The sequence below is a fragment of the Agrilus planipennis genome, unplaced genomic scaffold, assembly GCF_000699045.2.
Source record: "Agrilus planipennis isolate EAB-ADULT unplaced genomic scaffold, Apla_2.0 scaffold44, whole genome shotgun sequence".
Lineage (NCBI taxonomy): Eukaryota > Metazoa > Arthropoda > Insecta > Coleoptera > Buprestidae > Agrilus > Agrilus planipennis.
The window spans coordinates 1,283,774-1,293,585 of NW_020438939.1; the positions used below are offsets into that span (position 1 = coordinate 1,283,774).

General features: G+C 32.0%; 2 long non-coding RNA genes across 2 annotated transcripts; both read right to left on the reverse strand.

The window, feature by feature from the left end:
- Positions 1–3,233: 3,233 nt before the first annotated feature.
- Positions 3,234–3,609, reverse strand: LOC112904450. The gene is made up of 2 exons (XR_003231121.1): positions 3,427–3,609; positions 3,234–3,276 (listed from the first exon to the last, which is right to left on the reverse strand). It is a non-coding gene; the product is annotated as an uncharacterized LOC112904450 (long non-coding RNA).
- A 2,443-nt stretch (positions 3,610–6,052) lies between these two features.
- On the reverse strand, positions 6,053–6,588 carry LOC112904451. Its single transcript, XR_003231122.1, has 2 exons — positions 6,481–6,588; positions 6,053–6,335 (listed from the first exon to the last, which is right to left on the reverse strand). It is a non-coding gene; the product is annotated as an uncharacterized LOC112904451 (long non-coding RNA).
- Between the last annotated feature and the right edge of the window lie 3,224 nt (positions 6,589–9,812).

A 9,812-nucleotide genomic window follows, 5' to 3' on the forward strand; every position in this document is an offset into this window, starting at 1 on the left:
TACAATTAAAAACATAACACACCTGTGTGTTTAAATAAATAACAATAAACAAACTATGTTGAAATGTAGTCGGTAGTTACCCCAAATTTCGATAAATATTGGCTATAATTGATAAGATTAAGAGGGAGGAAAAAACTGTAACGAAGTGATAACGAATATTTATTTATTTTCATAAAATGTTCTAGTATAAAAGCGACCGACTAGGTGTTTTATTCATACTTAAAATCTTTCATTAACTAAGAAACAAGTAACTTACAATAAAATTAGAAAAACTATTTCAAAAATGAATAAAATTTTCATATTTGTCGCTTTTGCAACCATTTTTGGTTATGCCACATCTGCAGTTTCTGAAGTGGTCGCCCCGCAACAAGATGACAACCCTCTAACTGTTGAAGAACGTAAACAGGGTAAGAAATTATAATATACAATATTGTTCTACCAATGATTTGTCGTTGGATATTTGTTAATCTCTTAAGATACTTGCGAATTACAATGATTATTGAAGATAAAATTGATCGAAATGTTTAAATAAAAGGCGTAAGGGCTGCTAAGATTCAATCAGAATCTTTAATTAGAAATAGGCAATTAAGTTGTATTCGAGAAAGAAGAAAACAATTGAAAAAATGTAGAGGTTTTATATTCGGTTGTATAGTTGGTTGTATAAATTTTGACATGTTCGGGCTTACAATTGGTTGCGTATTCATAATACATCAGGAAACTAAATTGTAAGTGTTAAATATCACCGTAAATAATAATTATTGCTATATACCAGGAAAAATAAAGCAATCGTAACTTGTTTTTTCGCTTCAATATAATTTACAAAACAACATTTGAAATTTAATCACTATAATCCTTGTATGTTATACCTACTGAAGGAGATAATCTTTTTACTTTATTTCAGAAAAATATTTCGAAATTGGTGAAGAAGAACAAGATAATGAACCAAGGAGTGCACCTTTAATCCTACCAAAAGAAATCAGCGAAGGTAAGAAACATTTTTTATAATTTAGTTATTTTAGANTACTTCTCTTTGTATTTGGTAATTACCTGTTTGTATTTCATTTATTTCTTATTAAACTAATCTAAAGCTACATAAACGTTGTTTTTTTAATTTTTCTTTCATTACACAACAATTGCGAGTTATATATGAACTGATTTGATATTTTTGTAGCTGAAGAGAATTGACATGAACTAAAAATGTCCAAATCGATTTTCAGTTTTTATTTACTCATTCAAACAACTAATTTTTCTGAATTTCGATAAATCAATTCACACTGCAGTGCAATCTGTTTTGATTAAATCAAGAATAAAAGGCTGTCGTTTTCATCTTGGTCCAACCTGATACAGGAATATTCAATCTCTTGGTCTTTCTACTGAAGACAGAACAAAATTATACTTAGAGGTAGCAAGTTTTAAGTGTTTTTTTGAAATCCCGTATCTTGGACCTACAGACGATGTCGTTTATTTTTTCATTGATGGTTTAATGGCATTTCTTTCGCAAAATCAAATTATAGGTTTTACACAATTCTCAAGTCGTTGCATCACAGTTACGTATGGTAATAAAAATCACTGAGACGGAATTTACGTTCTTCGCGTGGCCTTATCAGGAATAAACTGAATTTTCCGTAAGGAAATATAAAATTATTTAAAACAGTAACCATGCATTTTATTTAATAAACATACATAAAAACAGAAAATAATTTACAAAGATGCGAAACACTTAGATAAAGCTTGTCATTTCATCGGCAAATACAAATTCCTCTTACACAAAATCCTTTTGCCTTTCCTAATCCTTCACAATGTAATTCACATCCTTTTCTTCCACTTTGAGATTCTGTTGCAAGGCGATAACAATATGTAAGGCTTTTTTTAACACCTGGAACAAAATGTAACAATAGCAATACATTTCTTTTTAATTGAAAGAAAGGTAATAAATAGATCCTACTATTTTAAAAATAAGTAGGCTAAATTAATTTACAGTTTAGCACAGTTTTAACTTGTTTTTTTCTCTTTTATATATATATTCTCTATACCTTAAAAAAAAGGCAGAACCCTTAACTAGGGCCACTTCGTTGTCCATCCGCCTATCTATTCGTTAAAAGATTACTGATGTAAGGCTTTTTTTAACACCTGGAACAAAATGTAACTATAGCAATGCACTTCTTTTTAATTGAAACAATTTTGGAATAAAGAAAGGTAATAAATAGATCCTACTATTTTAAAAATAAGCAGGCTAAATTTATTTACAGTTTAGCACAGTTTTAACTTGTCTTTTTCTCTTTTTAGGGTTCTATACCTTAAAAAAAAGGCAGAACCCTTAACTAGGGCCACTTCGTTGTCCATCCGCCTATCTATTCGTTAAAAGATTACTGATGATCATCAAAATTAAATGCTTATAAATTCAGCAAAATAATTCAAATTTAAAAAAGAAATTTTATAGTATTGTAGGTATTAGATCTGACAAAAATGGACGGGATTTTTAAAACTACTTATATAACTTATTCATACAACTCTATGGGTTAGACTGATATATATCCTCGAAGTAGTTTTTTTTAAACGTGATAGCGTTCTGAAACTTGGATAATAAAATAAATTCGAATGTGAATCTTCAAGGGGAGTGCTACTGGGAATATAAACACATATTTTGAATATCATATTTAAGATATTCTGAAAAAAATATACCAAAACGGATCAGATGTCTTACAGATTTCTAAAAATTACTTTTACTAATCTATCATTTTATTTGTGGACTATTGTTACCGACTTATGATACAATGAATACTTAATTAAGAATATAACTGAATTTCATTGACCTCCTCGAGTTTCAGCGAGTCAGCGAGTGTGTGGACTTCCTTTATAATAATATGAACCTATTTACCTATGCATGTGATTTGGTGTACGGTAAATCCCCTTTTTTTTTGGTGAATGACGCAATAAAAATGTACATTCCTATTTTAAATTGTTCGTTAAGTAAGTGCAATTGTTTTGGAACTATGTTTTTAAGTAGGTACTTAACCACATCAGATTCAATAAAATTTTGCCTTTTCTTACAGAAATCAGAAATGTGTTAATTATATGAATATAAAATAATTAAATAAATAATTTTTTTAACTGTTACTTTGAAGTACTACAGAATTCTGAACTCGGGGGAAGCAAATACATAATCAGATGAATGTGATGGACAACAAGCTGAAAATATCGAGCACAGAAATAGTTCTTTCTGTTTTCTATCNGATACAGCTCTAGTGATTCTTGTACCCTGCTTTAACGAAGAAGCTGCAATGAAAATGTGCTTTCATACTATTATTATAACAAATTAATTTTTCATTTTGGTAGTTTAAAATGGAACTATTAGATTCTATTTGGAAAAAAAGAAAATAACAAAAAATACGAAAAAAAAAAAACAATAAAAGCAGTGCAACTTACGAATATCTGAAGGTTCTGCAGGCATAGCAGATGTTGTGATAACGAATATAACAACGAATAAAGCAAGGAATTGTAAATATTTCATTTTGATTTCCGGTGTTAATATAGTTTATACTTATAAGGCTTCTATCACAATCGCGACTTCAAAGGTTTTACTGGTTTTGAAAATTATTAACCGAGAACTCGTACTTATATTCCCTGATATATTCACGTGCAAAATCTTCAAAATGAGATCAACACAGGCTGTTGACGTTATACGTACATACACATATATATGTAAAACTTGTTTGTCGGTGCATTTGTGATAAGGTGATTCCCTCATATCACATAAACTTTTATAGTCTCTTTTTTCAAATTCATAAATGCCTAATTGAGAGAAATTAAAAAATTAAATCAAGTGTTTGTATATTTGGAAAATTACGTTATGCACAAAAAGAACAAGATAAATAGTAAAAGATAATCACAAAAAATTTACCCAGGGAGACAGTCAGGGGTTCCTGGATTTGCTTGATTAAAAGAGAACTCGATGTTCTCTAATAGAAAAATAGCTAAATTATTAGCACCAAGTAAAAATTTATTTAACAATACAAGGAACCAAAACAACTACCCTGTACGTCAGCCCTAACACTAGTAAGTTAGACACGCACCTCCATCCTGAACTAATCTTCGCATTTCCCTAAAAATAAAACATGTTACATCCTTAACTATTTATGAACAATCATTTGATTTAGATCTACCTCTGCCCCTCCGAACTACAGCATCTGCTTCTAATGTGTTTCTAACTAGCCCTTCATGCCTGACCAATCTATCTTGCCTATTTCTTGTTGACTTCCATAGCGTCTCTATTCTCCTACTCTTTCTAATATCTACTCATTTCTAACCTTCTCTCTATGTACTGTATCTTCATCGTCCGACTGCAAAACAACAATTCAAACGTTTGTAGCCTTTTTATTTCCTCCTTGCTCACCGTTCACGTGTTGCACCCTATAGAGAGCCCTGCTTCAAACATTTATTAGTGACTATTTGTCGTTACAGACAACTGGACCCTACGCTGTTCTTTATATGATATCTCTCTTCTCCTTCCATTCTGAAATTTCTGACTTCCCAGATATCGAAAATTAACGAGTCGCACATCAATATCTTTGTTTTACTTTTATTTATTTTCATACTATAATCTTTTGTCAATACTATTAAAATAAACAATTCTAAATACTAACACTTCTATATCATCAGCAAACCTAAACACTAAGAATGATTATCTTTTGTTCCTGCACACGAATATCTATCCCTAATCCCTAATGTATGTCTTTAATGATTTAATCGCGTTTTCAATATATGGATTCAAAGGTAGCGGTGATAATGTGCATCCTTGTCTCTGACTCGTATACCTTTGTATCTCATTCCTACATTTTCAACTATATTTTCATTTAACATTTTTAGAAGCTTTTTATAATGCTACGAATCTTTGATTATTACTCGTTAAACTAAAATGGCCTCACGCGTTCCCTTCTTTCTTCTAAATCCAAATTGGTCTTCTATAGCAATACAAACAATTTTGGAATAAAGAAAGGTAATAAATAGATCCTACTATTTTAAAAATAAGCAGGCTAAATTTATTTACAGTTTAGCACAGTTTTAACTTGTCTTTTTCTCTTTTTAGGGTTCTATACCTTAAAAAAAAGGCAGAACCCTTAACTAGGGCCACTTCGTTGTCCATCCGCCTATCTATTCGTTAAAAGATTACTGATGATCATCAAAATTAAATGCTTATAAATTCAGCAAAATAATTCAAATTTAAAAAAGAAATTTTATAGTATTGTAGGTATTAGATCTGACAAAAATGGACGGGATTTTTAAAACTTCTTATATAACTTATTGATACAACCCTATGTGATTAGACTGATATAAATCCTCGAAGTAGTTTTTTTTAAACGTGATAGCGTTCTGAAACTTGGATAATAAAATAAATTCGAATGTGAATCTTCAAGGGGAGTGCTACTGGGAATATAAACACATATTTTGAATATCATATTTAAGATATTCTGAAAAAAATATACCAAAACGGATCAGATGTCTTACAGATTTCTAAAAATTACTTTTACTAATCTATCATTTTATTTGTGGACTATTGTTACCGACTTATGATACAATGAATACTTAATTAAGAATATAACTGAATTTCATTGACCTCCTCGAGTTTCAGCGAGTCAGCGAGTGTGTGGACTTCCTTTATAATAATATGAACCTATTTACATATGCATGTGATTTGGTGTACGGTAAATCCCCTTTTTTTTTGGTGGATGACGCAATAAAAATGTACATTCCTATTTTAAATTGTTCGTTAAGTAACTGCACTTTTTTTGGAACTATTTTTTTAAGTAGGTACTTAACCACATCAGATTCAATAAAATTTTGCCTTTTCTTACAGAAATTAGAAATGTGTTAATTATATGAATATAAAATAATTAAATAAATATTTTTTTTAACTGTTACTTTGAAGTACTACCGAATTCTGAACTCGGGGGAAGCAAATACATAATCAGATGAATGTGATGGACAACAAGCTGAAAATATCGAGCACAGAAATAGTTCTTTCTGTTTTCTATCGATGATAATAAAACTAGGGTTAATTGTGAATGTAAAATGAACATGTTTATTTTCCCAATTATAGTAAGTACATACAATATGAAGGCTGAAGGTGATCAATGTTAGATACCAATAGCAGAATAAATAATAAATATTATTATTAATATTAAGTTAGTACATAATTTGTTAAAAGCAGGTGCAGACGTTCTTTATACAATAACCACCCCTTTTTCCTTTGCCTTGACAGAAAAAGCTACAAGCAGAACATTGGAATGATGTTGATACAGCTCTAGTGATTCTTGTACCCTGCTTTAACGAAGAAGCTGCAATGAAAATGTGCTTTCATACTATTATTATAACAAATTAATTTTTCATTTTGGTAGTTTAAAATGGAACTATTAGATTCTATTTGGAAAAAAAGAAAATAACAAAAAATACGAAAAATACAATAAAAGCAATGCAACTTACGAATATCGGATGGTTCTGCAGGCATAGCAGACGTTGTGATAACGAATATAACAACGAATAAAGCAAGGAATTGTAAATATTTCATTTTGATTTCCGGTGTTAATATAGTTTATCACAATCGCGACTTCAAAGGTTTTACTGGTTTTGAAAATTATTAACCGAGAACTCGTATTTATATTCCCTGGTATATACACGTGCAAAATCTTCAAAATGAGATCAACACAGGCTGTTGACGTTATACGTACATACACATATATATGTAAAACTTGTTTGTCGGTGCATTTGTGATAAGGTGATTCCCTCTTTTCTCATGAACTTTAATAGCTTCTTTTTCAAAATTCTTAAATGCGTAATTGCGAGAAATTATGCACTTTAACGTAATTTAAAAAAAAAGAAAAAATTAAATCAAGTGTTTGTATATTTGGAAAATTACGTTATGCACAAAAAGAACAAGATAAATAGTAAAAGATAATCACAAAAAATTTACCCAGGGAGACAGTCAGGGGTTCCTGGATTTGCTTGATTAAAAGAGAACTCGATGTTCTCTAATAGAAAAATAGCTAAATTATTAGCACCAAGTAAAAATTTATTTAACAATACAAGGGACCCAAACAACTACCATGTATGTCAGCCCTAACACTTAAGTTTGACACGCACCTCCATCCTGAACTAATCTTCGCATTTCCCTAAAAATAAAACATGTTACATCGTTAACTATTTATGAACAGTCATTTGATTTAGATCTACCTCTGCCCCTTGGAACCCCAGCTTCTGCTTCTAATGTGTTTCTAACTAGTCTTTCAAGCATGACCAATCTATCTTGCCTATTTCTTGTTGACTTCCATGGCGTCTCTGTTCTCCTACTCTTTCTAATATCTACTCATTTCTAACCTTCTCTCTATGTAATGTATCTTCATCATCTGATTGCGAAGCGTTTCTAACCTTTTTATTTTCTCCTTGCTCACCGTTCACGTGTTGCACCCTATAGAGAGCCCTGCTTCAAACATTTATTAGTGACTATTTGTCGTTACAGACAACTCGACCCTACACTGTTCTTTATATGGTATCTCTCTTCTCCTTCCATTCTGAAACTTCTGACTTCCCAGATATCGAAAATTAACGAGTCGCACATCAATATCTTTGTTTTACTTTTATTTATTTTCATACTATAATCTTTTGTCAATACTATTAAAATAAACAATTCTAAATACTAACACTTCTATATCATCAGCAAACCTAAACACTAAGAATGATTATCTTTTGTTCCTGCACACGAATATCTATCCCTAATCCCTAATGTATGTCTTTAATGATTTAATCGCGTTTTCAATATATGGATTCAAAGGTAGCGGTGATAATGTGCATCCTTGTCTCTGACTCGTATACCTTTGTATCTCATTCCTACATTTTCAACTATATTTTCATTTAACATTTTTAGAAGCTTTTTATAATGCTACGAATCTTTGATTATTACTCGTTAAACTAAAATGGCCTCACGCGTTCCCTTCTTTCTTCTAAATCCAAATTGGTCTTCTCCTAAAAGTTCTTCCACTCTTTTTAGCACTACTGCACGATTCCAGTTAAAATTTTTGACGCAGAGAAAGTTAAGGTAATTGTTCTACATTATTAGAATGTATCTGTTCCTATCTGTTTGGTAAGGTTATACTATATGTTCCGTTTATAGTCCTTCGGGACTTTGCTCGTCTCGTATATGTGGCCAACTAACTTAAGCAAACGATCTCTAGCCTCTTGTACTGCATGTTGTAAGCTGTAAGATTTCCGCTTGTACCTTATACTGTATGCCTGGCGCCTTATTATTCTTTAAGTTTTTTGTTGTTACATCTCATGTCAATCGCGTGTCTCTTAGTTACCCTAATACATTTCCAACTTATATCTTTTTGGACCTTGTTCATCGTTGTTCTTCTTCAATTTCCGCCTTTTTTCTATTAATTCTACAATCTGATTGGTTACTCAGTGCTTTGTTTAAAATCTAATATATCTCTAGCTGTGGAATCGAACATGTTTTAATGCAGTTTTACTCTGTTTCTATACGTCTTTCTCATTAGTTTCTCCCGCTTCCTTTAGTATTTCTTCTGTTCTTCCCCTCTTCCTCATAATTTCGAATTTAAGATTGGTTTTCATAACTTAGCTTTCAATGTCTATTTCTGGATAAATGCAACAATCCTATAGTTCATTGCCTAATAATAATAATGAAATCTAACTGATATCTCCCTAGACCAACTGACATTTTTAACTATATCATCCTCTAAGGTGATGATCAAATAAACTATTCGCGGCGCGATCGTTTTAGTTTTGGTTTCTTGTACTCGGGATATCATAATGTGGTGGTTTCCGATTGCCTTCCACATTGCAGTGTGTTGTGCATCAGAGTGCCAGATTCTAAACGTGAAGCCAGATTAAGACAAGTCTCTGGCTCCTTCCCCCTCATTATGGTTGAGCTTATAGTCTAAATCACTGAGAGGCGTAAGCCGATCCACCCACAGGAGCTTCGTCAAGGTTCAAGCCCCGTCAAATAAGAACTAGAACACTAAACCACTAGATAAAGGGGTAGTATCATAAAGCATTTTGGGTCCTAATTATAGATTGGTTCTGTTGCAGATAATAGGCCTACTACATACGTATATAACTTAGTGTTGCCCAAATTCAGTCTTGGTCTTGCAGTCTTGGTCTTGTTCTTGCATTTTTGCAAGACCAAGACCAAGAACAAGACCGCGTATTTTTAGCAAGACCAAGACCAAGACTGACCGTGCAAGACTTGAGCAAGAACAAGACATAGCCTGTAAGACTCTTGCGTCTTGCAGCTAGGACTTAGCGCTATTTCACTGAGTAGTTAGGTGTAACAGTTCGGTGTATAGGTAGGTACGCTTAGGAATTCTATGAGACGCAAAAAACTGTATCAAAGAATATGAAAAACTGGACCTATGCGCATTACGACTAATACCATAAACATAGCGAATAAAAAAATTATTAAAATCAAACTGAGTGCATGCATAGTTATGTTTTAACCATCGGCACTTTGATAATGCGGCATCAAAGGTTTTGTACTTACTTCTCAAAGAAATTTGCCGCTTTTCGGAAGTACATGGTTATGATACACGCGCCGGCGGCTTCTTTTGAAATCTAAAACAATCGTTGCCGCCACGCCGAAATCATAACATTTGACACTATTTGATTGCCGCCATAGGGTGTAGGTATACTCATGCAAAATAATTTCGAATTTTTTTACACGCTTTATATTATTGTTTGATTTGCGGCGGCATCCTTATCATAGAGCCGGCACGTGGCGAGGCGGCGCGGTAGAAAGCAAGGAT